The 24,936-nt window shown below is 45.5% G+C and overlaps 12 non-coding genes across 12 annotated transcripts; 9 read left to right on the forward strand and 3 right to left on the reverse strand.

Moving 5' to 3' along the window:
* The first annotated feature begins 724 nt into the window (after positions 1 to 724).
* On the forward strand, positions 725 to 798 carry trnat-cgu (transfer RNA threonine (anticodon CGU)). Its single transcript has one exon. It is a non-coding gene; the product is annotated as a tRNA-Thr (tRNA).
* Positions 799 to 962: 164 nt separating this feature from the next.
* Positions 963 to 1,036, reverse strand: trnan-guu (transfer RNA asparagine (anticodon GUU)). Its single transcript has one exon. It is a non-coding gene; the product is annotated as a tRNA-Asn (tRNA).
* Positions 1,037 to 1,982: 946 nt separating this feature from the next.
* Positions 1,983 to 2,056, forward strand: trnat-cgu (transfer RNA threonine (anticodon CGU)). The gene has a single exon. It is a non-coding gene; the product is annotated as a tRNA-Thr (tRNA).
* Positions 2,057 to 2,220: 164 nt separating this feature from the next.
* On the reverse strand, positions 2,221 to 2,294 carry trnan-guu (transfer RNA asparagine (anticodon GUU)). Its single transcript has one exon. It is a non-coding gene; the product is annotated as a tRNA-Asn (tRNA).
* Positions 2,295 to 3,255: 961 nt separating this feature from the next.
* trnat-cgu (transfer RNA threonine (anticodon CGU)) lies at positions 3,256 to 3,329 on the forward strand. Its single transcript has one exon. It is a non-coding gene; the product is annotated as a tRNA-Thr (tRNA).
* Positions 3,330 to 4,474: 1,145 nt separating this feature from the next.
* On the forward strand, positions 4,475 to 4,548 carry trnat-cgu (transfer RNA threonine (anticodon CGU)). Its single transcript has one exon. It is a non-coding gene; the product is annotated as a tRNA-Thr (tRNA).
* Positions 4,549 to 5,720: 1,172 nt separating this feature from the next.
* trnat-cgu (transfer RNA threonine (anticodon CGU)) lies at positions 5,721 to 5,794 on the forward strand. The gene has a single exon. It is a non-coding gene; the product is annotated as a tRNA-Thr (tRNA).
* A 3,384-nt stretch (positions 5,795 to 9,178) lies between these two features.
* trnat-cgu (transfer RNA threonine (anticodon CGU)) lies at positions 9,179 to 9,252 on the forward strand. Its single transcript has one exon. It is a non-coding gene; the product is annotated as a tRNA-Thr (tRNA).
* Positions 9,253 to 10,501: 1,249 nt separating this feature from the next.
* Positions 10,502 to 10,575, reverse strand: trnan-guu (transfer RNA asparagine (anticodon GUU)). Its single transcript has one exon. It is a non-coding gene; the product is annotated as a tRNA-Asn (tRNA).
* A 538-nt stretch (positions 10,576 to 11,113) lies between these two features.
* On the forward strand, positions 11,114 to 11,187 carry trnat-cgu (transfer RNA threonine (anticodon CGU)). Its single transcript has one exon. It is a non-coding gene; the product is annotated as a tRNA-Thr (tRNA).
* A 1,213-nt stretch (positions 11,188 to 12,400) lies between these two features.
* On the forward strand, positions 12,401 to 12,474 carry trnat-cgu (transfer RNA threonine (anticodon CGU)). Its single transcript has one exon. It is a non-coding gene; the product is annotated as a tRNA-Thr (tRNA).
* A 1,925-nt stretch (positions 12,475 to 14,399) lies between these two features.
* On the forward strand, positions 14,400 to 14,473 carry trnat-cgu (transfer RNA threonine (anticodon CGU)). Its single transcript has one exon. It is a non-coding gene; the product is annotated as a tRNA-Thr (tRNA).
* Positions 14,474 to 24,936: the final 10,463 nt, after the last annotated feature.

Here is a 24,936-nt window from a genome sequence, read left to right on the forward strand (position 1 = left end):
TTATGCTACTATGCTACTGACCATTGGGGGAGCGATAGCAAGCAAGAGAGTTAGATATCGAGAGTCATAGATAGATAGATAGATAGATGGATGGATGGACGGCAAGGCAAGCATCTGATTGACAGTGGTCCGTGATCTGCTGTTATGCTACTATGCTACTGACCATTGGGGGAGCGATAGCAAGCAAGAGAGTTAGATATCGAGAGTCATAGATAGATAGATAGATAGATGGATGGATGGACGGCAAGGCAAGCATCTGATTGACAGTGGTCCGTGATCTGCTGTTATGCTACTATGCTACTGACCATTGGGGGAGCGATAGCAAGCAAGAGAGTTAGATATCGAGAGTCAAAGATAGATAGATAGATAGATGGATGGATGGACGGAAAGGCAAGCATCTGATTGACAGTGGTCCGTGATCTGCTGTTATGCTACTATGCTACTTACCTAACATCCAATTCCCATTGCCGCCCCTGGACAGTCGCAACAGGGAGCTTGTTGCTCCCGTCAACCTTACGTTTTCACCTCTGTGTGCTTCCTTTGTTGCAGCCTGCATCCAGATTTTGTTTTGTTTTGTTTTGTTTTGTTTTGTTTTGTTTTGTTTTGTTTTGTTTTGTTTTGTTTTGTTTTGTTTTGTTTTGTTTTGTTTTGTTTTGTTTTGTTTTGTTTTGTTTTGTTTTGTTTCTTACGCCTGAGTGTAGGCACTGGGGAATGGGAGAGTCCTGGCACCGTGGCTTAGTTGGTCAAAGCGCCTGTCTCGTAAACAGGAAACCCTGGGTTTGACTCCTAGCAGTGCCTTGGTTTATGTTGGCCTAGGCAATGGAAAGGAAGTTTCTAAACACTCAATACATTTTTCCAAGATGGCCGTCCGCAGCAAGCAGCTTAAGGTTACTGTAGCCGCAGTCTGGCAAGGTGACCGCCAGAAGTAGAAACAATAACAAGGGGCGGGGGGAAAAGTGGGCCGTCCCTGGGTGGATTCAAACCACCATCCTTTCGGTTAACAGCCGAACACGCTGACCGATTGCGCCACAGACACAGAGGGAGGTGTTGTGCTTGCTGCAGTCGTGCAGTTCCTTCACAGTTGCCAGAAATCATTTCCAGCACACGATTTTCTTTGTCGTTGAATGCAACATACGTGACCATTGGGGGAGCGATAGCAAGCAAGAGAGTTAGATATTGAGAGTCATAGATGGATGGATGGATGGACGGCAAGGCAAGCATCTGATTGACAGTGGTCCGTGATCTGCTGTTATGCTACTATGCTACTGACCATTGGGGGAGCGATAGCAAGCAAGAGAGTTAGATATCGAGAGTCATAGATAGATAGATAGATAGATGGATGGATGGACGGCAAGGCAAGCATCTGATTGACAGTGGTCCGTGATCTGCTGTTATGCTACTATGCTACTGACCATTGGGGGAGCGATAGCAAGCAAGAGAGTTAGATATCGAGAGTCATAGATAGATAGATAGATAGATGGATGGATGGACGGCAAGGCAAGCATCTGATTGACAGTGGTCCGTGATCTGCTGTTATGCTACTATGCTACTGACCATTGGGGGAGCGATAGCAAGCAAGAGAGTTAGATATCGAGAGTCAAAGATAGATAGATAGATAGATAGATGGATGGATGGACGGAAAGGCAAGCATCTGATTGACAGTGGTCCGTGATCTGCTGTTATGCTACTATGCTACTTACCTAACGTCCAATTCCCATTGCCGCCCCTGGACAGTCGCAACAGGGAGCTTGTTGCTCCCGTCAACCTTACGTTTTCACCTCTGTGTGCTTCCTTTGTTGCAGCCTGCATCCAGATTTTGTTTTGTTTTGTTTTGTTTTGTTTTGTTTTGTTTTGTTTTGTTTTGTTTTGTTTTGTTTTGTTTTGTTTTGTTTTGTTTTGTTTTGTTTTGTTTTGTTTTGTTTTGTTTTGTTTTGTTTTGTTTCTTACGCCTGAGTGTAGGCACTGGGGAATGGGAGAGTCCTGGCACCGTGGCTTAGTTGGTCAAAGCGTCTGTCTCGTAAACAGGAAACCCTGGGTTCGACTCCTAGCAGTGCCTTGGTTTATGTTGGCCTAGGCAATGGAAAGGAAGTTTCTAAACGCTCAATACATTTTTCCAAGATGGCCGTCCGCAGCAAGCAGCTTAAGGTTACTGTAGCCGCAGTCTGGCAAGGTGACCGCCAGAAGTAGAAACAATAACAAGGGGCGGGGGGAAAAGTGGGCCGTCCCTGGGTGGATTCAAACCACCATCCTTTCGGTTAACAGCCGAACACGCTGACCGATTGCGCCACAGACACAGACGGAGGTGTTGTGCTTGCTGCAGTCGTGCAGTTCCTTCACAGTTGCCAGAAATCATTTCCAGCACACGATTTTCTTTGTCGTTGAATGCAACATACGTGACCATTGGGGGAGCGATAGCAAGCAAGAGAGTTAGATATTGAGAGTCATAGATGGATGGATGGATGGACGGCAAGGCAAGCATCTGATTGACAGTGGTCCGTGATCTGCTGTTATGCTACTATGCTACTGACCATTGGGGGAGCGATAGCAAGCAAGAGAGTTAGATATCGAGAGTCATAGATAGATAGATAGATAGATGGATGGATGGACGGCAAGGCAAGCATCTGATTGACAGTGGTCCGTGATCTGCTGTTATGCTACTATGCTACTGACCATTGGGGGAGCGATAGCAAGCAAGAGAGTTAGATATCGAGAGTCATAGATAGATAGATAGATAGATGGATGGATGGACGGCAAGGCAAGCATCTGATTGACAGTGGTCCGTGATCTGCTGTTATGCTACTATGCTACTGACCATTGGGGGAGCGATAGCAAGCAAGAGAGTTAGATATCGAGAGTCAAAGATAGATAGATAGATAGATAGATGGATGGATGGACGGAAAGGCAAGCATCTGATTGACAGTGGTCCGTGATCTGCTGTTATGCTACTATGCTACTTACCTAACGTCCAATTCCCATTGCCGCCCCTGGACAGTCGCAACAGGGAGCTTGTTGCTCCCGTCAACCTTACGTTTTCACCTCTGTGTGCTTCCTTTGTTGCAGCCTGCATCCAGATTTTGTTTTGTTTTGTTTTGTTTTGTTTTGTTTTGTTTTGTTTTGTTTTGTTTTGTTTTGTTTTGTTTTGTTTTGTTTTGTTTTGTTTTGTTTTGTTTTGTTTTGTTTTGTTTTGTTTTGTTTTGTTTTGTTTTGTTTTGTTTCTTACGCCTGAGTGTAGGCACTGGGGAATGGGAGAGTCCTGGCACCGTGGCTTAGTTGGTCAAAGCGTCTGTCTCGTAAACAGGAAACCCTGGGTTCGACTCCTAGCAGTGCCTTGGTTTATGTTGGCCTAGGCAATGGAAAGGAAGTTTCTAAACGCTCAATACATTTTTCCAAGATGGCCGTCCGCAGCAAGCAGCTTAAGGTTACTGTAGCCGCAGTCTGGCAAGGTGACCGCCAGAAGTAGAAACAATAACAAGGGGCGGGGGGAAAAGTGGGCCGTCCCTGGGTGGATTCAAACCACCATCCTTTCGGTTAACAGCCGAACACGCTGACCGATTGCGCCACAGACACAGACGGAGGTGTTGTGCTTGCTGCAGTCGTGCAGTTCCTTCACAGTTGCCAGAAATCATTTCCAGCACACGATTTTCTTTGTCGTTGAATGCAACATACGTGACCATTGGGGGAGCGATAGCAAGCAAGAGAGTTAGATATTGAGAGTCATAGATGGATGGATGGATGGACGGCAAGGCAAGCATCTGATTGACAGTGGTCCGTGATCTGCTGTTATGCTACTATGCTACTGACCATTGGGGGAGCGATAGCAAGCAAGAGAGTTAGATATCGAGAGTCATAGATAGATAGATAGATAGATAGATAGATGGACGGCAAGGCAAGCATCTGATTGACAGTGGTCCGTGATCTGCTGTTATGCTACTATGCTACTGACCATTGGGGGAGCGATAGCAAGCAAGAGAGTTAGATATCGAGAGTCATAGATAGATAGATAGATAGATGGATGGATGGACGGCAAGGCAAGCATCTGATTGACAGTGGTCCGTGATCTGCTGTTATGCTACTATGCTACTGACCATTGGGGGAGCGATAGCAAGCAAGAGAGTTAGATATCGAGAGTCAAAGATAGATAGATAGATAGATGGATGGATGGACGGAAAGGCAAGCATCTGATTGACAGTGGTCCGTGATCTGCTGTTATGCTACTATGCTACTTACCTAACGTCCAATTCCCATTGCCGCCCCTGGACAGTCGCAACAGGGAGCTTGTTGCTCCCGTCAACCTTACGTTTTCACCTCTGTGTGCTTCCTTTGTTGCAGCCTGCATCCAGATTTTGTTTTGTTTTGTTTTGTTTTGTTTTGTTTTGTTTTGTTTTGTTTTGTTTTGTTTTGTTTTGTTTTGTTTTGTTTTGTTTTGTTTTGTTTCTTACGCCTGAGTGTAGGCACTGGGGAATGGGAGAGTCCTGGCACCGTGGCTTAGTTGGTCAAAGCGCCTGTCTCGTAAACAGGAAACCCTGGGTTCGACTCCTAGCAGTGCCTTGGTTTATGTTGGCCTAGGCAATGGAAAGGAAGTTTCTAAACGCTCAATACATTTTTCCAAGATGGCCGTCCGCAGCAAGCAGCTTAAGGTTACTGTAGCCGCAGTCTGGCAAGGTGACCGCCAGAAGTAGAAACAATAACAAGGGGCGGGTGGAAAAGTGGGCCGTCCCTGGGTGGATTCAAACCACCATCCTTTCGGTTAACAGCCGAACACGCTGACCGATTGCGCCACAGACACAGACGGAGGTGTTGTGCTTGCTGCAGTCGTGCAGTTCCTTCACAGTTGCCAGAAATCATTTCCAGCACACGATTTTCTTTGTCGTTGAATGCAACATACGTGACCATTGGGGGAGCGATAGCAAGCAAGAGAGTTAGATATTGAGAGTCATAGATGGATGGATGGATGGACGGCAAGGCAAGCATCTGATTGACAGTGGTCCGTGATCTGCTGTTATGCTACTATGCTACTGACCATTGGGGGAGCGATAGCAAGCAAGAGAGTTAGATATCGAGAGTCATAGATAGATAGATAGATAGATAGATAGATGGATGGATGGACGGCAAGGCAAGCATCTGATTGACAGTGGTCCGTGATCTGCTGTTATGCTACTATGCTACTGACCATTGGGGGAGCGATAGCAAGCAAGAGAGTTAGATATCGAGAGTCATAGATAGATAGATAGATAGATGGATGGATGGACGGCAAGGCAAGCATCTGATTGACAGTGGTCCGTGATCTGCTGTTATGCTACTATGCTACTGACCATTGGGGGAGCGATAGCAAGCAAGAGAGTTAGATATCGAGAGTCAAAGATAGATAGATAGATAGATAGATGGATGGATGGACGGAAAGGCAAGCATCTGATTGACAGTGGTCCGTGATCTGCTGTTATGCTACTATGCTACTTACCTAACGTCCAATTCCCATTGCCGCCCCTGGACAGTCGCAACAGGGAGCTTGTTGCTCCCGTCAACCTTACGTTTTCACCTCTGTGTGCTTCCTTTGTTGCAGCCTGCATCCAGATTTTGTTTTGTTTTGTTTTGTTTTGTTTTGTTTTGTTTTGTTTTGTTTTGTTTTGTTTTGTTTTGTTTTGTTTTGTTTTGTTTTGTTTTGTTTTGTTTTGTTTTGTTTCTTACGCCTGAGTGTAGGCACTGGGGAATGGGAGAGTCCTGGCACCGTGGCTTAGTTGGTCAAAGCGCCTGTCTCGTAAACAGGAAACCCTGGGTTCGACTCCTAGCAGTGCCTTGGTTTATGTTGGCCTAGGCAATGGAAAGGAAGTTTCTAAACGCTCAATACATTTTTCCAAGATGGCCGTCCGCAGCAAGCAGCTTAAGGTTACTGTAGCCGCAGTCTGGCAAGGTGACCGCCAGAAGTAGAAACAATAACAAGGGGCGGGGGGAAAAGTGGGCCGTCCCTGGGTGGATTCAAACCACCATCCTTTCGGTTAACAGCCGAACACGCTGACCGATTGCGCCACAGACACAGACGGAGGTGTTGTGCTTGCTGCAGTCGTGCAGTTCCTTCACAGTTGCCAGAAATCATTTCCAGCACACGATTTTCTTTGTCGTTGAATGCAACATACGTGACCATTGGGGGAGCGATAGCAAGCAAGAGAGTTAGATATTGAGAGTCATAGATTGATAGCTAGCTAAATAGCTAGATAGATAGCTAGATAGATGGATGGATGGACGGCAAGGCAAGCATCTGATTGACTGTGGTCCATGATCTGCTGATATGCTACTATTCTACTGACCATTGGGGTAGCGATAGCAAGCAAGAGAGTTAGATATCAAGAGTCATAGATAGATAGATAGATAGATGGATGGATGGACGGCAAGGCAAGCATCTGATTGACAGTGGTCCGTGATCTGCTGTTATGCTACTATGCTACTGACCATTGGGGGAGCGATAGCAAGCAAGAGAGTTAGATATCGAGAGTCATAGATAGATAGATAGATAGATGGATGGATGGACGGCAAGGCAAGCATCTGATTGACAGTGGTCCGTGATCTGCTGTTATGCTACTATGCTACAGACCATTGGGGGAGCGATAGCAAGCAAGAGAGTTAGATATCGAGAGTCATAGATAGATAGATAGATAGATGGATGGATGGACGGCAAGGCAAGCATCTGATTGACAGTGGTCCGTGATCTGCTGTTATGCTACTATGCTACTGACCATTGGGGGAGCGATAGCAAGCAAGAGAGTTAGATATCGAGAGTCATAGATAGATAGATAGATAGATGGATGGATGGATGGACGGCAAGGCAAGCATCTGATTGACAGTGGTCCGTGATCTGCTGTTATGCTACTATGCTACTGACCATTGGGGGAGCGATAGCAAGCAAGAGAGTTAGATATCGAGAGTCATAGATAGATAGATAGATAGATAGATAGATAGATGGATGGATGGATGGACGGCAAGGCAAGCATCTGATTGACAGTGGTCCGTGATCTGCTGTTATGCTACTATGCTACTGACCATTGGGGGAGCGATAGCAAGCAAGAGAGTTAGATATCGAGAGTCATAGATAGATAGATAGATAGATAGATGGATGGATGGACGGCAAGGCAAGCATCTGATTGACAGTGGTCCGTGATCTGCTGTTATGCTACTATGCTACTGACCATTGGGGGAGGGATAGCAAGCAAGAGAGTTAGATATCGAGAGTCATAGATAGATAGATAGATAGATGGATGGATAGATGGATGGATGGATGGACGGCAAGGCAAGCATCTGATTGACAGTGGTCCGTGATCTGCTGTTATGCTACTATGCTACTGACCATTGGGGGAGCGATAGCAAGCAAGAGAGTTAGATATCGAGAGTCATAGATAGATAGATAGATAGATGGATGGATGGACGGCAAGGCAAGCATCTGATTGACAGTGGTCCGTGATCTGCTGTTATGCTACTATGCTACTGACCATTGGGGGAGGGATAGCAAGCAAGAGAGTTAGATATCGAGAGTCATAGATAGATAGATAGATAGATGGATGGATGGACGGAAAGGCAAGCATCTGATTGACAGTGGTCCGTGATCTGCTGTTATGCTACTATGCTACTGACCATTGGGGGAGCGATAGCAAGCAAGAGAGTTAGATATCGAGAGTCATAGATAGATAGATAGATAGATAGATGGATGGATGGACGGCAAGGCAAGCATCTGATTGACAGTGGTCCGTGATCTGCTGTTATGCTACTATGCTACTGACCATTGGGGGAGCGATAGCAAGCAAGAGAGTTAGATATCGAGAGTCATAGATAGATAGATAGATAGATGGATGGATGGATGGACGGCAAGGCAAGCATCTGATTGACAGTGGTCCGTGATCTGCTGTTATGCTACTATGCTACTGACCATTGGGGGAGCGATAGCAAGCAAGAGAGTTAGATATCGAGAGTCATAGATAGATAGATAGATAGATAGATAGATAGATGGATGGATGGATGGACGGCAAGGCAAGCATCTGATTGACAGTGGTCCGTGATCTGCTGTTATGCTACTATGCTACTGACCATTGGGGGAGCGATAGCAAGCAAGAGAGTTAGATATCGAGAGTCATAGATAGATAGATAGATAGATGGATGGATGGACGGCAAGGCAAGCATCTGATTGACAGTGGTCCGTGATCTGCTGTTATGCTACTATGCTACTGACCATTGGGGGAGGGATAGCAAGCAAGAGAGTTAGATATCGAGAGTCATAGATAGATAGATAGATAGATGGATGGATAGATGGATGGATGGATGGACGGCAAGGCAAGCATCTGATTGACAGTGGTCCGTGATCTGCTGTTATGCTACTATGCTACTGACCATTGGGGGAGCGATAGCAAGCAAGAGAGTTAGATATCGAGAGTCATAGATAGATAGATAGATAGATGGATGGATGGACGGCAAGGCAAGCATCTGATTGACAGTGGTCCGTGATCTGCTGTTATGCTACTATGCTACTGACCATTGGGGGAGGGATAGCAAGCAAGAGAGTTAGATATCGAGAGTCATAGATAGATAGATAGATAGATGGATGGATGGATGGACGGCAAGGCAAGCATCTGATTGACAGTGGTCCGTGATCTGCTGTTATGCTACTATGCTACTGACCATTGGGGGAGCGATAGCAAGCAAGAGAGTTAGATATCGAGAGTCATAGATAGATAGATAGATAGATAGATGGATGGATGGACGGCAAGGCAAGCATCTGATTGACAGTGGTCCGTGATCTGCTGTTATGCTACTATGCTACTGACCATTGGGGGAGCGATAGCAAGCAAGAGAGTTAGATATCGAGAGTCATAGATAGATAGATAGATAGATGGATGGATGGACGGAAAGGCAAGCATCTGATTGACAGTGGTCCGTGATCTGCTGTTATGCTACTATGCTACTTACCTAACGTCCAATTCCCATTGCCGCCCCTGGACAGTCGCAACAGGGAGCTTGTTGCTCCCGTCAACCTTACGTTTTCACCTCTGTGTGCTTCCTTTGTTGCAGCCTGCATCCAGATTTTGTTTTGTTTTGTTTTGTTTTGTTTTGTTTTGTTTTGTTTTGTTTTGGTTTGTTTTGGTTTGGTTTGTTTTGTTTCTTACGCCTGAGTGTAGGCATTGGGGAATGGGAGAGTCCTGGCACCGTGGCTTAGTTGGTCAAAGCGCCTGTCTCGTAAACAGGAAACCCTGGGTTCGACTCCTAGCAGTGCCTTGGTTTATGTTGGCCTAGGCAATGGAAAGGAAGTTTCGAAACACTCAATACATTTTTCCAAGATGGCCGTCCGCAGCAAGCAGCTTAAGGTTACTGTAGCCGCAGTCTGGCAAGGTGACCGCCAGAAGTAGAAACAATAACAAGGGGCGGGTGGAAAAGTGGGCCGTCCCTGGGTAGATTCAAACCACCATCCTTTCGGTTAACAGCCGAACACGCTGACCGATTGCGCCACAGACACAGACGGAGGTGTTGTGCTTGCTGCAGTCGTGCAGTTCCTTCACAGTTGCCAGAAATCATTTCCAGCACACGATTTTCTTTGTCGTTGAATGCAACATACGTGACCATTGGGGGAGCGATAGCAAGCAAGAGAGTTAGATATTGAGAGTCATAGATGGATGGATGGATGGACGGCAAGGCAAGCATCTGATTGACAGTGGTCCGTGATCTGTTGTTATGCTACTATGCTACTGACCATTGGGGGAGCGATAGCAAGCAAGAGAGTTAGATATCGAGAGTCATATTTAGATAGATAGATAGATGGATGGATGGACGGCAAGGCAAGCATCTGATTGACAGTGGTCCGTGATCTGCTGTTATGCTACTATGCTACTGACCATTGGGGGAGCGATAGCAAGCAAGAGAGTTAGATATCGAGAGTCAAAGATAGATAGATAGATAGATGGATGGATGGACGGAAAGGCAAGCATCTGATTGACAGTGGTCCGTGATCTGCTGTTATGCTACTATGCTACTTACCTAACGTCCAATTCCCATTGCCGCCCCTGGACAGTCGCAACAGGAAGCTTGTTGCTCCCGTCAACCTTACGTTTTCACCTCTGTGTGCTTCCTTTGTTGCAGCCTGCATCCAGATTTTGTTTTGTTTTGTTTTGTTTTGTTTTGTTTTGTTTTGTTTTGTTTTGTTTTGTTTTGTTTTGTTTTGTTTTGTTTTGTTTTGTTTTGTTGTTTTGTTTCTTACGCCTGAGTGTAGGCACTGGGGAATGGGAGAGTCCTGCCACCGTGGCTTAGTTGGTCAAAGCGCCTGTCTCGTAAGCAGGAAACCCTGGGTTCGACTCCTAGCAGTGCCTTGGTTTATGTTGGCCTAGGCAATGGAAAGGAAGTTTCTAAACGCTCAATACATTTTTCCAAGATGGCCGTCCGCAGCAAGCAGCTTAAGGTTACTGTAGCCGCAGTCTGGCAAGGTGACCGCCAGAAGTAGAAACAATAACAAGGGGCGGGGGGAAAAGTGGGCCGTCCCTGGGTGGATTCAAACCACCATCCTTTCGGTTAACAGCCGAACACGCTGACCGACTGCGCCACAGACACAGACGGAGGTGTTGTGCTTGCTGCAGTCGTTCAGTTCCTTCACAGTTGCCAGAAATCATTTCCAGCACACGATTTTCTTTGTCGTTGAATGCAACATACGTGACCATTGGGGGAGCGATAGCAAGCAAGAGAGTTAGATATTGAGAGTCATAGATTGATAGCTAGCTAAATAGCTAGATAGATAGATAGATGGATGGATGGACGGCAAGGCAAGCATCTGATTGACAGTGGTCCGTGATCTGCTGTTATGCTACTATGCTACTTACCTAACGTCCAATTCCCATTGCCGCCCCTGTACAGTCGCAACAGGGAGCTTGTTGCTCCCGTCAGCCTTACGTTTTCACCTCTGTGTGCTTCCTTTGTTGCAGCCTGCATCCAGATTTTGTTTTGTTTTGTTTTGTTTTGTTTTGTTTTGTTTTGTTTTGTTTTGTTTTGTTTTGTTTTGTTTTGTTTTGTTTTGTTTTGTTTTGTTTTGTTTTGTTTTGTTTTGTTTTGTTTCTTACGCCTGAGTGTAGGCACTGGGGAATGGGAGAGTCCTGGCACCGTGGCTTAGTTGGTCAAAGCGCCTGTCTCGTAAACAGGAAACCCTGGGTTCGACTCCTAGCAGTGCCTTGGTTTATGTTGGCCTAGGCAATGGAAAGGAAGTTTCGAAACACTCAATACATTTTTCCAAGATGGCCGTCCGCAGCAAGCAGCTTAAGGTTACTGTAGCCGCAGTCTGGCAAGGTGACCGCCAGAAGTAGAAACAATAACAAGGGGCGGGGGGAAAAGTGGGCCGTCCCTGGGTGGATTCAAACCACCATCCTTTCGGTTAACCGCCGAACACGCTGACCGATTGCGCCACAGACACAGACGGAGGTGTTGTGCTTGCTGCAGTCGTGCAGTTCCTTCACAGTTGCCAGAAATCATTTCCAGCACATGATTTTCTTTGTCGTTGAATGCAACATACGTGACCATTGGGGGAGCGATAGCAAGCAAGAGAGTTAGATATTGAGAGTCATAGATTGATAGCTAGCTAAATAGCTAGATAGATAGCTAGATAGATAGATAGATAGATGGATGGATGGACGGCAAGGCAAGCATCTGATTGACTGTGGTCCATGATCTGCTGATATGCTACTATTCTACTGACCATTGGGGTAGCGATAGCAAGCAAGAGAGTTAGATATCAAGAGTCATAGATAGATAGATAGATAGATGGATGGATGGACGGCAAGGCAAGCATCTGTTTGACAGTGGTCCGTGATCTGCTGTTATGCTACTATGCTACTGACCATTGGGGGAGCGATAGCAAGCAAGAGAGTTAGATATCGAGAGTCATAGATAGATAGATAGATAGATGGATGGATGGACGGCAAGGCAAGCATCTGATTGACAGTGGTCCGTGATCTGCTGTTATGCTACTATGCTACTGACCATTGGGGGAGCGATAGCAAGCAAGAGAGTTAGATATCGAGAGTCAAAGATAGATAGATAGATAGATGGATGGATGGACGGAAAGGCAAGCATCTGATTGACAGTGGTCCGTGATCTGCTGTTATGCTACTATGCTACTTACCTAACGTCCAATTCCCATTGCCGCCCCTGTAAAGTCGCAACAGGGAGCTTGTTGCTCCTGTCAGCCTTACGTTTTCACCTCTGTGTGCTTCCTTTGTTGCAGCCTGCATCCAGATTTTGTTTTGTTTTGTTTTGTTTTGTTTTGTTTTGTTTTGTTTTGTTTTGTTTTGTTTTGTTTTGTTTTGTTTTGTTTTGTTTTGTTTTGTTTTGTTTTGTTTTGTTTTGTTTCTTACGCCTGAGTGTAGGCACTGGGGAATGGGAGAGTCCTGGCACCGTGGCTTAGTTGGTCAAAGCGCCTGTCTCGTAAACAGGAAACCCTGGGTTCGACTCCTAGCAGTGCCTTGGTTTATGTTGGCCTAGGCAATGGAAAGGAAGTTTCGAAACACTCAATACATTTTTCCAAGATGGCCGTCCGCAGCAAGCAGCTTAAGGTTACTGTAGCCGCAGTCTGGCAAGGTGACCGCCAGAAGTAGAAACAATAACAAGGGGCGGGGGGAAAAGTGGGCCGTCCCTGGGTGGATTCAAACCACCATCCTTTCGGTTAACAGCCGAACACGCTGACCGATTGCGCCACAGACACAGACGGAGGTGTTGTGCTTGCTGCAGTCGTGCAGTTCCTTCACAGTTGCCAGAAATCATTTCCAGCACATGATTTTCTTTGTCGTTGAATGCAACATACGTGACCATTGGGGGAGCGATAGCAAGCAAGAGAGTTAGATATTGAGAGTCATAGATTGATAGCTAGCTAAATAGCTAGATAGATAGCTAGATAGATAGATAGATAGATGGATGGATGGACGGCAAGGCAAGCATCTGATTGACTGTGGTCCATGATCTGCTGATATGCTACTATTCTACTGACCATTGGGGTAGCGATAGCAAGCAAGAGAGTTAGATATCAAGAGTCATAGATAGATAGATAGATAGATGGATGGATGGACGGCAAGGCAAGCATCTGATTGACAGTGGTCCGTGATCTGCTGTTATGCTACTATGCTACTGACCATTGGGGGAGCGATAGCAAGCAAGAGAGTTAGATATCGAGAGTCATAGATAGATAGATAGATGGATAGATAGATAGATAGATAGATAGATAGATAGATAGATGGATGGATGGCAAGGCAAGCATCTGATTGACAGTGGTCCGTGATCTGCTGTTATGCTACTATGCTACTGACCATTGGGGGAGCGATAGCAAGCAAGAGAGTTAGATATCGAGAGTCATAGATAGATAGATAGATAGATGGATGGATGGACGGCATGGCAAGCATCTGATTGACAGTGGTCCGTGATCTGCTGTTATGCTACTATGCTACTGACCATTGGGGGAGCGATAGCAAGCAAGAGAGTTAGATATCGAGAGTCATAGATAGATAGATAGATAGATGGATGGATGGACGGCAAGGCAAGCATCTGATTGACAGTGGTCCGTGATCTGCTGTTATGCTACTATGCTACTGACCATTGGGGGAGCGATAGCAAGCAAGAGAGTTAGATATCGAGAGTCAAAGATAGATAGATAGATAGATGGATGGATGGACGGCAAGGCAAGCATCTGATTGACAGTGGTCTATGATCTCCTGATATGCTACTATTCTACTGACCATTGTGGTAGCGATAGCAAGCAAGAGAGTTAGATATTGAGAGTCATAGATAGATAGATAGATAGATGGATGGACGGCAAGGCAAGCATCTGATTGACAGTGGTCCGTGATCTGCTGTTATGCTACTATGCTACTGACCATTGGGGGAGCGATAGCAAGCAAGAGAGTTAGATATCGAGAGTCATAGATAGATAGATAGATAGATGGATGGATGGACGGCAAGGCAAGCATCTGATTGACAGTGGTCCGTGATCTGCTGTTATGCTACTATGCTACTGACCATTGGGGGAGCGATAGCAAGCAAGAGAGTTAGATATCGAGAGTCAAAGATAGATAGATAGATAGATGGATGGATGGACGGAAAGGCAAGCATCTGATTGACAGTGGTCCGTGATCTGCTGTTATGCTACTATGCTACTTACCTAACGTCCAATTCCCATTGCCGCCCCTGGACAGTCGCAACAGGGAGCTTGTTGCTCCCGTCAACCTTACATTTTCACCTCTGTGTGCTTTCTTTGTTGCAGCCTGCATCCAGATTTTGTTTTGTTTTGTTTTGTTTTGTTTTGTTTTGTTTTGTTTTGTTTTGTTTTGTTTTGTTTAATTTGTTTTGTTTTGTTTTGTTTCTTACGCCTGAGTGTAGGCACTGGGGAATGGGAGAGTCCTGGCACCGTGGCTTAGTTGGTCAAAGCGCTTGTCTCGTAAACAGGAAACCCTGGGTTCGACTCCTAGCAGTGCCTTGGTTTATGTTGGCCTAGGCAATGGAAAGGAAGTTTCTAAACGCTCAATACATTTTTCCAAGATGGCCGTCCGCAGCAAGCAGCTTAAGGTTACTGTAGCCGCAGTCTGGCAAGCTGACCGCCCGAAGTAGAAATAATAACAGGGGGTGGGGGGAAAAGGTCAACAGCTAATCGATTACACCACAGAGACAGACAAAGGTGCTCCTGCTGACACGTTTGAAGAAGGGCAAAAGGAACACTGGATATGTCAGAAGTGGGACTTGAACTCCAGAGGAGACTGCAACATGAACGCAGCCTCTTAGACTGCTCGGACATCCTGACCACTCGGCAGGGTACTAGGAATGCGAGTAGTGGTCCAGGATTGCCTTCCGCAGCCTGAGCTGACCGAAGGACACTCACAAGGTGGAATAAAGTAGGCAGGTGAGGCAGGGATGCTGCCCTCACCTTGCTCTGACAAATTTAGAACCGTAAAAGGACGTGGCGGAAGATGTGGGGGCAGCAGGGGCACCAGGGGCAGCTCCTCATTAGTATAGTGGTGAGTATGTCTACCTGTCTTGCGGGAGACCGGGGATTGATTCCGGGGAGTGGTGGGGGAAGCCTACACAAAGGACTTGAGAAGAAGAAAGAGAAAGGTGTGCAAACTGATGTCACACTGTGCAACGTTAATTAGCAACAGGAAGTACTTGATGGCAATGATAACGTGGAGCACTCTCCACTGCAGATCCCAAGCTCTCTTTTCAGCAGTGGCTGATACACACTGTGCCATACTGGCTCCCCCTTCCCCTCCTCCCCCCCAGCCTGTCCCTCCAGGGCATGTCAGTTAGCGGCAAGAGCTGCGTTTGGTGCCGGGCCTTCACACAGGCCCCATCCAGGGACAACTCCTGCGGACCCCTCCTCAACAGGGTCCCTGAGAGGCCTCCATCATACCTCAGGGAAGGGGGAAACCAGCAAATTGGGGAACTTGAACAGGGGCTCTGGGGTCTGGAGCTGGAGGAAACACTCCCTCAGCAGCAGTTTCCCTTCAGAAGGCAGGGTGGCACCGGCCTCGGCCGAGCAGAATACCTGTCCAGCGCAGGGAGCGCACACCCATTTTCCCTTCCAGGCTGTCCACAATCCTCCAGCCAGCAGATCATGCAGCTGGAACACCCCGGTCCAGATGATGGGCATCTGGAGCAGCCAGTGCAGGATGAGGGAGCTGTACACATGTCAGGCTGTGAGCAGCTGCCAGGCCCTCAACACACTGCGGTAGAACCCAGGAAGGTTGCCTGCTGCCAGCCTGCTAATGTCCATCAGGGACATTGCACTGTCCACCTGCAGCGTGCCAAATACAAACTCCTCCACACATCCTGCAGGTCATGCCTCTCCTGCAGCCCCCTCATCTCCCTGGCAGACTGGGAGTGCGGCTCAGTGTGGTTCCTGTCAAGTTTGTCATGCAGGGTGCAATTAAAATCAATAATTGTCATTGTCAAGCTGTTTTAACCCCCCCACTCTCTCCCTGCCATTTGTTGGTGCATATACATTTATAAAAACAAACAATCGTCTCTCAACTACTGCCTTGACAACAAGCAGGCGTCCTTCCACCACCTCAGTCATTAAAACAGAAACTAATCTAAAATGCCCTGAAAATAAAACTGTAACTCCTGCACTCTGTCTTGACCCATGACTAAAACAAATCTCGCCTTTCCAATTCCTGACCCACTCCCCCTCTAGCGTGCTCTGTGTGCATCTGCATCTAAAAAGATCACGGACAGGCATTTCTGCTTGACATACTAAAACACAGCCGCTCTCTTTAACGCATCCATTCATACTTTAATTGTGTCCATTATAGAAGTAGAGTGAGTAACACACACAAAGAAAACAGACAGCAGAAAAAAATAAGTCAAGCACCCCCGTCCATCATTTTAAGTAGGTTTAGCAGACGCTTTTAATCCTATATCCTTCTTGATCTGTAAAGCGATCTGCTCCCTGTCCCTTCCTCATCGGGATACACCTGCTTCTCCACATCCCCCGCTATGGACTAGTTATCCATTGAAGTCTCCCCGTGCAGGTTTGAATCCTGCTGACTATGACGCCAAAGAATAGTGCCAGCCCCCCTAAGGCTTGTTGGCCCCCATTCGTAAAATCTGTTTCTCTCACACATTTTTTTGCAATCTCTCTCTCTCGCTCTATGACTTTATAATATATAAATCTACATATAGAGATTGGAATCTATTGGAATTATTGTGTTGCTCTTGCTCTTCCTCCTTTCTCTGGTCATTGGGGTGACATTTCTTTCTTGTTCCCAAGTCCTTTGTGTAGGCTTCCCCCCCTAGGTGGGGGAAGCAAAACCAGAGAAGGAGCCTGCTATCGGGAAATCAAACCCCAGTCTCCCGCATGACAGGCAGGGATACTCAACGCTATTCTAATGAGGAGCTGCCCTTGCAGCCCCCATATCTTCCGCCACGTCTTTTTCCAGTTCTAAAAGTTGAGGGCAGCCTATAAGCCTATAAGAACTGGCACATACAAGATCTGGGGGAGCTCAGGATCCCATGATGGGACCCACCTCCGGGGACGGTCAGTTCCCCCTGCTGGAGCCCGAGTCCAAAATCTTTTAATTAATTTATGGATGATTGTTTTTAAAACGATTTTAAAAATGAATCTTAATTGTTTTTAAAGATTTAGTTGTTTTTAAACCACTAATTGTTTTAGGGGTTTTTTGGTTTAGTTTTGTTATATTCTTTTGTCAAATACATTGACTGTTTTGGATTTAATTTTAAATGCATTGGACCTTTTTTGTTTGTTTTTTATTTTTACCTTTTTAATTGTTTTTTTTATTTTGTCCAATGCATTTTCAGTTATTTTCAATGTATTTGACTTTTATGTTGGTGAGCAGTTTTGCTTTAATCACGTTTGTTTTGTTGTTTTGTGCACGTTTATTTTAAGTTAATTGTTTTGTTTTTCGTTAAAATCACAAAGATTTTAAATTTTTTTAAGTGATTTTAAGAATTGATTTTTAAAGATTTTAATCATAAGTATTAAAAAATTTAATTGTTTTTATGTAAATGTAAAATACTAAATACAATAAAATAGTATTCTAATGAGGAGCTGCCCTTGCAGCCCCCATATCTTCCGCCACGTCTTTTTCCAGTTCTAAATGTTGAGGGCAGCATCGCTGCCTCCCCTGCCTGCTTTATTCCACATTGTGAGTGTCCTTCAGTCAGCTCAAGCTCCGGAAGGCAGTCCTTGACTGCTACTCATTTTGCTAGCACCCTCCCGGGTGGTCAGGATGGCCAAGTGGTCGAAGGTGCTGTGGTTAGGTTGTAGTTTCCCCTAGAGGCATGGGTTTGATTCCTGCTTTTGACATAGCCAGTGCTCCTTTATCTTGGAATTGGGTTTCTCTTCACCACCTGAAGGAGGACATGGAGTAGACTTTGCAGAGATTGGCATTTGTCTTTTTTTTTTCAGCAGAGGCAGTGTGGCGGCGACCCAGAATCCTTTGGAGTTCCTGATCCAGCGGTGTTCCTGTTCCGGTGCGAGGGAGGCCCAGCTGAGGATGAACCATCTGAAGGTCCTGCCTGGACCAGTGGGACCGAAGAGCAGGCTTCATGAAGGCAGCACCCCACGGGATACCAGGACCAGGTCTCAGCGGGAAGCAGCGCAGCCCACTGGAGCAGTGACTCCAGTCAGACCTTTTCACTGACATCAATCCACTGGAACCTCCACCACCAGCAGGAGACCTACCTCTAGTTTTCTGTTCCTTTGTTTAGTTTAGGAGACAAGCGGATGTCAAGACTCCAGTTCAGCAGGGAGGTCCTGCAAAAAGGTATGGGCTTTGCTGGTGAAGCTGCCGCATAAAGACAAAGACTTCTTCGAGGTAAGCTTTGTCAACCATGATTTGCTAGAGGAGTGCTACAGCGTGTATAGAAGGGAGAAATACAGGGAGCTGGCGGGTTTTGCGATGATAATCCTGTCGGATATTTGCTATAGAATAGTGACTGTGCAATTTTTCTGTGAGATGGTCTCAGGCAAGGACGTGAAGATCTGGCTTGAGAGGTTCAGTGAGCTCTCCACTCGAATAGTTGGATGTTGGATGTGGACGGTGTGTGGGGGGAATGTGGCAGTGCTGGATTCGATTGAGGCGGAGCGTGGAGAATCCAGAGAAGGTCTGCCACCTCCCCAATACTATACAGATCAGAGAAGCTAGGGGGCTGGTCTACTATGACGGGATGCCAAAACTCTGCAGGCGGTGTCAGGGCCGAGACCCCGTTGTTGCCCAGTGCACGTGTAAGTGTAGAGGAGGTCACCAGACACACGCCTGCAGAGAAAAGTTACTCTACTACCTCTGCAGCTGTGGGGGGCCATATCTATAAGAACTGCCTCCAGTCGTACACAAATAGAGTTGGGTCTCCCTTCTCACGATTCCATTCTGGACCCTGAGCCGGAACATGAGGGAGGCCCGGCGCGGGAGGAGGAGGGAGAGGGAGAAGAAGAACAGATATATGACCTGGCTCCAGAACCTCCCCCTACCCCAAAGGAACCACTTAAGAGAAAGGGGTAACAGTCAGAAGGGGGGGGTTGGGTGAAGGTGAGCAATAAAAAGAGAAAAGTGGTGGACAGAGAGGAGAAATAATGTCTCCTCTCTGGAGGCAGCCCAAGATAGTCGAGCTCCCCCCGGCCCACCCCTCGCTGGAGCCGAGGCAGAAGTTCCACTCCCTCCTCCAGCAAAAACGGAACATCGGGCCCTGCCTTGGTGGACCAGCCCCCTGAAAACCACTGAAAAGAAAACCAGACCCACCGCTCCTCCATGTGTGAGAGTGGAGAGCAGAGCCTCGGGAACCGGGTCGAAAGATAGTGTAGGTGAGACCGTCTTGCAGAAGAGAGCCAGCCCTCCCTCCAGCTGCGACAGGCAGGTGAGAAAGAAAGCCCTGGAACCGTTGTAGCTGGAGGGTGAATTAGATCAGGTGCTGGCTCGTATAGAAAAAAAGGCAAAGGACAGGAATATCGGCGCACACAGGTGTCGAAACCGCCAGCACAGAAGGGTGCCTCCTCTAGCCACCTCGGAGAAGGGGGATAGAGGAGCGGCAGGGCCACGGTCTCACCCAGGGGTCCCTGTTTTTATTATTATTATTATTATTATTATTATTATTATTATTATTATTTTTGTCATTTAGCTGACAATCTTATCCAGGGCGACTTACATTTGTACCCATTTATACAGCTGGGCATTTTACTGGTGCAATCTAAGTGAAGTACCTTGCTCAAGGGTACAACTGCACTGCCCCACCCAGGATTCGATGTTAGGGGCCAAAGCCTCCATGACAGAGGAGGAGTTGGCCAGACAGCCAAAGGAGAGGAAGAGAGAGGGGAAGAGATACCCCAACTACCCCATCCCTCTTGTTAAGAAGATCAAAGGTGGTGAGGGGGGGGGTAAAAGGCACTCCTCCTCCTAATAAGTCTGGTCCAGGGGTCCTTGGGCCCCCACCTCAGGGCTGCTCCTCAGGAGCAGAGTCCGACTTGACACGCTGGTCTCAGGAGTACAGACGTGAGTGAATCTTCCCATGTGCACCCAGACTGGTTCTCTGTCTCTCTCTCTCTCTGCAGGTCTGTGAGGAGCCGAGGCGCCAGCGCCTAGGCACCATCCACACAGATTGAGGATGCCGGCGAGGCAACCATGGCCTGCGGAGAGGAGTTAGCACAGCAGAGACAGGAACCGGTCCGGAGTGGAGCATCAGCACTGGGAAGCATAGAAAGAACATCTCTATCAGGACTGTGAGGGCCTCCTCTGCAGGATTGTTGATTTTAATTTTATAAAGACTGATTATGGTCTTTGTTTTAAATGGTTTTAAATCACAGGGTTTTGAGTTTTTTTTTATGTTTATGGTTTGTCTGATGTGCTGACTGTTTTTAAAATTAGAAAAAGATGTATTAGACTGTTTTGTATTGCTTTAGAAACATGTTTTGTTCTTTATTTTGTCTAATGCATTTACCGTTTTAAAACAACACATCAGATGTTTTTTATTTCATTATAGTTATTTTGGCAGTTTGCCATATTTAATACAAATTGTTTTGATATTTAACACACTTTTGAATTCACTTGTTCTGTTTAAAACTTTTAAGGATTTTAAAAGTTTCAGAAATGATTTTAGAATTGTTTTTTAAAAACAGTTTTTAATCATGAGTATTAAAACTTTGTATGTTTAATTCTCGTAATGTAAAATACTCAAACAATAAAAACAGTGCTCCTTTTGCCCTTTTTGAAATGAGTCATGGTTGGCGCCTCCCTGGTCTGTTCCGCACGTGATCCAAAACGGTCTCAAAGACCAACTGCGCCGACTTTGGCTGATATTAGGGGAAATCATTCAGATGGCTTCTGGAAAATGATGTCGGTTACACCATGTACCTGATCACAAATGTACAGGAGGAAACAGCTAAAGGTTTCCTTCTTCACAAGGACACAGTAAGGACAGTTTAATGTCATTCATTGATTATGCACTGAGCCACAACAAAATTGAGGATCTTCTGAAATTTGAAACGCACAAGAAAGATGTGCCAATGGGACCTGAGAAATCTGAAGATGACAATCTTGTTGGATTTGGGGTGCGCGCTGAAGACACCTGTAGAGAGATTTCGATAAAGCGAAGCCGATGGTTATGCTGCATTTATTCTCAGCAGAAAATGTGTACCGGGGACAAAAATGCATAAGCTACAAAGTTACTTGCAGAGGAAAAGGGATCTTTTTTCTAGAGCTACCTCAACAGTGTCTGTGCTACTTGGGGCTGTTTCTGTTCCCTCGATGGTGTCTGTGCCCCCTCGGGCTGTTTCTGTTCCCTCAACAGTGTCTGTGCCTCCCCCACAAGAACCAGGCATGTAATTACTTCACTACTTCAAGTAGTAACGAATGTCATGAAGTTAAAAACAAAAATTAAATACTTAAATATTTTCTATTTACTAGATATACACCAATCAGCCATAACATTATGACCACCTGCCTAATATTGTGTAGGTCCCCCTTTTTCCACCAAAACAGCCCTGAACTGTCGAGGCATGGACTCCTGTAAGTCCAGTAAGTTGCGAGGTGGGGCCTCCATGGATCAGATTTGTTTGTCCAGCACATACCACAGATGCTCGATTTGATTGAGATCTGGGGAATTTGGAGGCCTAGTCAACACCCTGAACTCGTGATTCATCAGACCAGGCCACCTTTTTCCATTGCTCCGTGGTCCAGTTCTGATGCTCACGTGCCCATTGTAGGCACTTTCGGCAGTAGACAGGGGTCAGCATGGGCACCCTGACTAGTCTGCGGCTACGCAGCCCCATACGCAACAAACTGTGATGCACTGTGTGTTCCGACACCTTTCTATCAGAACCAGCATTAACTTTTTCTGTTGGATCGGACCACACGGGCCAGCCTTCACTCCCCACGTGCATCAATGAGCCTTGGCCGACCCATGACCCTGTCGCCGGTTCACTGCTTTTCCTTCCTAGGACCACTTTTGATAGATACTGACCACTGCAAACCGGGAACACCCGAGCTGCAGTTTTGGAGATGCTCTGACCCAGTCGTATAGCCATCACAATTTGGCCCATGTCAAAGTCACTCAGATCCTTACGCTTGCCCATTTTTCCTGCTTCTAACACATCAACTTTGAGGACAAAATGTTCACTTGCTGCCTAATATATCCCACCCACTGACAGGTGCCATGATAACGAGATTATCAGTGTTATTCACTTCACCTGTCAGTGGTCATGAATACCTGGATAAGGTAATGATAGATATATCACCATCTAAATTTACTGCACAAGCTTGTAAGTAAACGTTTATTATGTTATTTTGATTTTGAAACTAGTCAAAAGTGAAACAAGTTATCTATGTTCATTTCACATAGAAATTATCTTATTAGTGAATAAGGTGGCACAACCAAAGATAAAAACTTTAAACATGGAATATTGTTATTGCCATACTAATACTAACACTAACAATTAATCTGCTTCACAGTAAGAATATGAATAAACTTTTTTTAATACATTCAGAACGATCTAATTCTACAGTATCAAGACCACCTGGAGGTGACACTACCAACAAGGATGTATGCCAGTCAGATTGTAAATATGTATTACTTGCATAATCTTAATAAACATAACTTTCATTTGAAACATTTCTTTGTTTTTAAAACATAAGTCCACCTGTAAAGCCTACATCACCACTGTTATCAATGGTGTCAGAAGTGGCTCCATCTGGTCAAGCACAAGGTATGCTATTTACATTTCATTGATAAGTGTACTGAAATCACCATTATGTGCACATGCATACAAATACACAATTCATTGCTTTTGTTGTTTCACAAACCTAAGTTTTTGTCTGTACTGTCACTATATACATATTTTTCTTAATCTTTTACACTAAATAATTACCAGTTTAGAAAAAAATTAAACACTATAAAAAGATACTGATATTTTATATTTTATGCAGGTACAGAGTCTGTGACTGTGAGTGCCATTGCCAGCGCACCATTACAGAAAATAGTTGTGTACTGTGCAAGCTTTGTGGTCTGGACTAAAAATTATTCATATATTTTGCCTAAAGGTACACCCCTACCACCTACTTCCATACAAGTGTCATCATTTGCTTCTCCTCACACAATTACTTTTGATAAAGGAATCAAGGGTTGGAGATGTTCTCAAGAGTGGAAGGTGTGGATGAAGACAGAATTAGAAGCCTTGGGACTGTGGCCTGGATCGCATCCTGTATGTCTCCCAATGAACAGTGTTTCGCTGTTTTGACTAAAGTATTTTCAGCTCCACCTATTCTTTATTTGGAAACCTGAGGATAGTACCATTATGAGCAGGTTGAAAAACAATTTCACACTTCGCTGCTTACATGGATGTTCTCAGCCACTGATAGTCTCATCTGGGGTGGGAAGACCCAGAGTGATTGTTGGCATCAGTGGTCAATATTATATATTTACATCCAGACTGTGCTGTAAAGCATGAAAAAAGCACTGGTTTGCTGACAATCCACAATGGCTGGAAAAACTTTCTCTGAGGTATACCAACATTTTACTGATTGTCTGATACAGAAGCATCAATGTCAAGAGTCAGTCATCAACAAGTTTACACAGGGCACATTTGGGCAAGTAATGAGATCTGACCACACCAGGAAAGTTGTCTTATTAAATTTGTGAGAGATAGAAACATTATCCCCATAACTCAGGTCATACCAGGCAGGTCACCTTCATAAAAAAAGTTAAAATAACGAATTGATATCTGACTAACGGCCGGATTAAATCAAAACTTTGACCCACCCGCTAATAGCAAACTACAAACCTGTACATCATAGTGGTTACATTTATGATTAGAAGAAAATGGCATCTTACTAAAAATGAAGCTGCAACTGAGTACAGTTCTGTAGTTTTCTATTAGCAGGTGGGTCAAAGTTTAGATTTAATCCCAGCCTAATTGTGCTGTACATAAATAGTAATGCATCTTAAAGCAAGGGTGAAAAACACCTCTTTATCACATACAGTGAGGGAAAAAAGTATTTGATCCCCTGCTGATTTTGTACGTTTGCCCACTGACAAAGAAATGATCAGTCTATAATTTTAATGGTAGGTGTATTTTAACAGTGAGAGACAGAATAACAACAAAAAAATCCAGAAAAACGCATTTCAAAAAAGTTATAAATTGATTTGCATGTTAATGAGGGAAATAAGTATTTGATCCCCTAGCAATCAGCAAGATTTCTGGCTCCCAGGTGTCTTTTATACAGGTAACGAGCTGAGATTAGGAGCACTCTCTTAAAGGGAGTGCTCCTAATCTCAGTTTGTTACCTGTATAAAAGACACCTGTCCACAGACTCAATCAATCAATCAGATTCCAAACTCTCCACCATGGCCAAGACCAAAGAGCTGTCCAAGGATGTCAGGGACAAGATTGTAGACCTACACAAGGCTGGAATGGGCTACAAGACCATCGCCAAGCAGCTTGGTGAGAAGGTGACAACAGTTGGTGTGATTATTCGCAAATGGAAGAAACACAAAATAACTGTCAGTCTCCCTCAGTCTGGGGCTCCATGCCAGATCTCACCTCGTGGAGTTTCAATGATCATGAGAACGGTGAGGAATCAGCCCAGAACTACATGGGAGGATCTTGTTAATGATCTCAAGGCAGCTGGGACCATAGTCACCAAGAAAACAATTGGTAACGCACTACACCGTGAAATCCTGCAGCGCCCGCAAGGTCCCCCTGCTCAAGAAAGCACATGTACAGGCCCGTCTGAAGTTTGCCAATGAACATCTGAATGATTCAGAGGAGAACTGGGTGAAAGTGTTGTGGTCAGATGAGACCACAATCCAGCTCTTTGGCATCAACTCAACTCGCCGTGTTTGGAGGAGGAGGAATGACCCCAAGAACACCATCCCCACCGTCAAACATGGAGGTGGAAACATTAGGCTTTGGTGGTGTTTTTCTGCTAAGGGGACAGGACA

Source organism: Amia ocellicauda, chromosome 2 (genome assembly GCF_036373705.1).
Source record: "Amia ocellicauda isolate fAmiCal2 chromosome 2, fAmiCal2.hap1, whole genome shotgun sequence".
Lineage (NCBI taxonomy): Eukaryota > Metazoa > Chordata > Actinopteri > Amiiformes > Amiidae > Amia > Amia ocellicauda.